Source organism: Priapulus caudatus, unplaced genomic scaffold (assembly GCF_000485595.1).
Source record: "Priapulus caudatus unplaced genomic scaffold, Priapulus_caudatus-5.0.1 Scaffold102, whole genome shotgun sequence".
NCBI lineage: Eukaryota > Metazoa > Priapulida > Priapulimorpha > Priapulimorphida > Priapulidae > Priapulus > Priapulus caudatus.
The window spans coordinates 476513-479795 of record NW_014577163.1 but is presented as its reverse complement, the minus strand read 5'-3'; positions in this window follow the sequence as shown (position 1 = coordinate 479795).

The window sequence follows — 3283 nt, the reverse complement described above, 5'->3', positions numbered from 1 at the left end:
GAGAGTGAGGAGAGTAGATAGAGAGAGAGAGAGAGAGAGAGAGAGAGATGAGAGCGAGAAGAGAGGAGAGAGAGAGACGAGAGAGAGAGATGGGAAGAGGGATGGGAGATGAGATGAGAGAGAGGAAGAGAGAGTGGCCCACGTGCGCACGCACATGACATATAAATAATTATACACAGTGACGTGCAGTGGGGTTCTCGGTGCACATCTACTCGCGTCTATGATCATTGGCAATACGAAATTAATGTAGATAAGTCTTCTAGTAGATAATAACGGATTAAATTCAGAAAGGCATTGAAATGGGAGTACACCGGGACAGTTGGAGCGCCGGGTCGTAAGAATATTCTTTGCTATGTAGAGTTCGGGGTTATGGCAGGCTTCGTCGCGCGCCCTCTTCCTAAACGGCATCAATTAAATATATTTTGAAGTTCGTCTTGATTCGTTGTCGTTTAAATGTTTGCGAGGAATTTTTTCCCCTATGATCGTCTGATCTATACCAGATCGGTGAGCCATGTCAAATTATTTCTTCCCTCTCCCTAGCATTATCTATCACATTTAGTTTTAACGGCAACCAACCCGTAACCTTTTCTTTCGTGCCCCACCCGCTTTTTATTACGTGCTTGATCGATAAGCGTCTCCTAACACGCCGCTCTCTTTTTCTCTTTCTTGTCTCTCTCTTTCTCTCTTTTCTCTCGTCTCTCTTCTCTTGCAGTAATCTTCCTCTCTCCATCTCTCTTCGCTCGTTTCGCTCTCTGCTTTTTTATTGCTTACCTCCCTACACTCATATGTAACTTCTTTCCACTTCGCCTAACAACAGTAGATCCGCAAATTTTTTCACCGACTAGTTTAGCACTAATATGTCTTGTAGGAAAGTGCTTGTGCTTTAGCATTTTTTTTTTGCAGAAATTCGGCACTAGAGTGCAATAATTTGCATTATGCACGCATTAGCAAGGTAGATGCCTCGTGGACGTCTAGAAAGCATTAGAAGTAAAATTGGTCTTGTTGTGTAATTGTGCCATTCCAGCAAGTGGCGTATTTTCCAGCCATCGTCGCCGGTCGGCCATTTTTGTGTATGAAACAGGATCCGACTACTCTGTAGAAATTCGCATCATAGAGCTGGCAAAAGTTTCGAGCGGAGCATAGAGCATGAATTTGTAGTTATTTAACATGAATAAAGTGTATGTTGTGTTAGCGCAGTAACAGTGTTTTAACAGAGTATTTTTAATTAATTTCTGTTTGATGCTTATTCAGGCCTGCCGCCTATAGACGCCCTCTACTGTTGTTCAACACCTTAAGTAACCACGCTATAGTGCTTTATTCCGTACTATGAAAGCCTCGACTCTTTGCACCTATCATCTTTCCTCGCCACCGCAGTGTACGTATTGCGTCACGAGAGTGTACGTGTTGCGTCACGAGAGTGTACGTGTTGAGTCACGAGATTGTACGTGTTGAGTCACGAAAGTGTACGGGTTGCGTCAAAGGTAAAAAAAAATACGTGAAAAAGGTTAAACGTGAAAGGTCAAAGGTCAAAGGTGAAAAGTGGTAGCGAGAAGGGTAACGAGTTATACTGAGAGGATTTGCACACAGGGAAGGCCAGTCGTCTCGGAGAGAAGCCCGACAGCTTTAATTAATCACGAATTAGCATGAGGATGCGGATGAGCATCACTGCGGTCTGAAGCACGTTGATGGAACAATCTGTGCCTCGCAGCAGTACCCTCATCATCATATCGGCGTTGGAACTCTCAATTTCTTACACGAGCCTCGGCACGCTAATAGTTTGTTTACAGAACGGTTGCAACGACGACGCCTATTTATAATTAATCAGTCACATTAGCTCTCTGTAATTAACCTCAGCACTTAACGTTGATAGTGTCAACAGTAGTTATCTTCATTGCAATTCAACGCCGTTTCACTTCGACTAAAAGCGCCAATTTTGGCATGATCGTGCCCCATCGAGAGCCATAGCCGGTAAATTAGCAAAAGATGAGGGTGTAAATAAAATTTGAAAGAATGCCATCGCGCTTTGATAGTATATGTAGGTTAGACCGACTGTAGCACCCGGAGTCGGTCACTATGTAAACTGTGGCACATGTCTTGTTTTTCTACAGCAAAACTGTGCGTGATAGCTTTAAATTTGCATGTCTTTCTGTCTGTTTGTTTCCGTTTGTCTGTTTGTCTGTCTGTATATCTGTCTGTGGATACTCGACACGCATAACGGCCCCGCGCACACAACCACCGCACGACGCACGCACACCACACGCAGACGCACCTACGCACGCCATCACGACACGGCACACACACACAACCCCACACACAGCACACATTATATAATATATCTAAGTATAATATATAATAATATAGTAGTATATATATATTATAGTGTAGTGTATTACGGCGTGGTAACCGATACACATACCTCTCGGGTCGATTCTGATCCCGTATCTCGATTATATAGTCCCTCTCGAGTTCGATTCGCTCGATTCGATTCCGCAAAATATTGAAATGTTATCTTATTTTGTATATTTCAAAATATTTGATCACATAAAATTGATTTTAAGCCAACTAATGTGAGCATTCATTGGCTTTTTCTTAATGTTATAATAATCACTAATCACTTTAAAGCAGATAATTAAAAAATACACAACGTAATTGGTCAAACTGACTAGATATTTAAAATTATTAGAAATTGCCAATGGATAGCTAATTGCTTAATATAGACCGACGCCACTTATAACCAAACAGTTACCCGTTTAGTAGGTTAGAATAGGCACAAGTCAAAAAAATACCAAAACTAGGGTACAGAATACAGCCTTCCCATAAGAGTGATTAAATTTGATTGTAGCTAGACATACTACATACTACTAAGTCAATTAAGTACTGGTCCTACTGACAAAGCTTTGGCCAACCCAAATAATTAAGTGTCAAAGTTTGAAAAAAACCCCCCTCAGAAACTTAAAATAAATAAAGCATTATGAGATCTCATAGAACTACACGTCAGCCCCGTGCCAACAAATGTCATATAAGATTGACAAATATAAAGTAAATAAAAATCTGTACGGTGTACGTCCTCAAACTCGGAAACTCGAGTTCTCATTGTAACAACGTGTTTACAGAGCGCGATACGCAATAACGTATACGCTATAGCAAATAACGGTATAGCAATGACGTTAGATGTTATAATAAGCGTAGTAGCAATCAACGGTACTGTTCAATAAACTATACGTCAATGAAGTCTTGTTCAACTAACGTATAGCAATACGTACTGTTCAATTAAACGTATAGC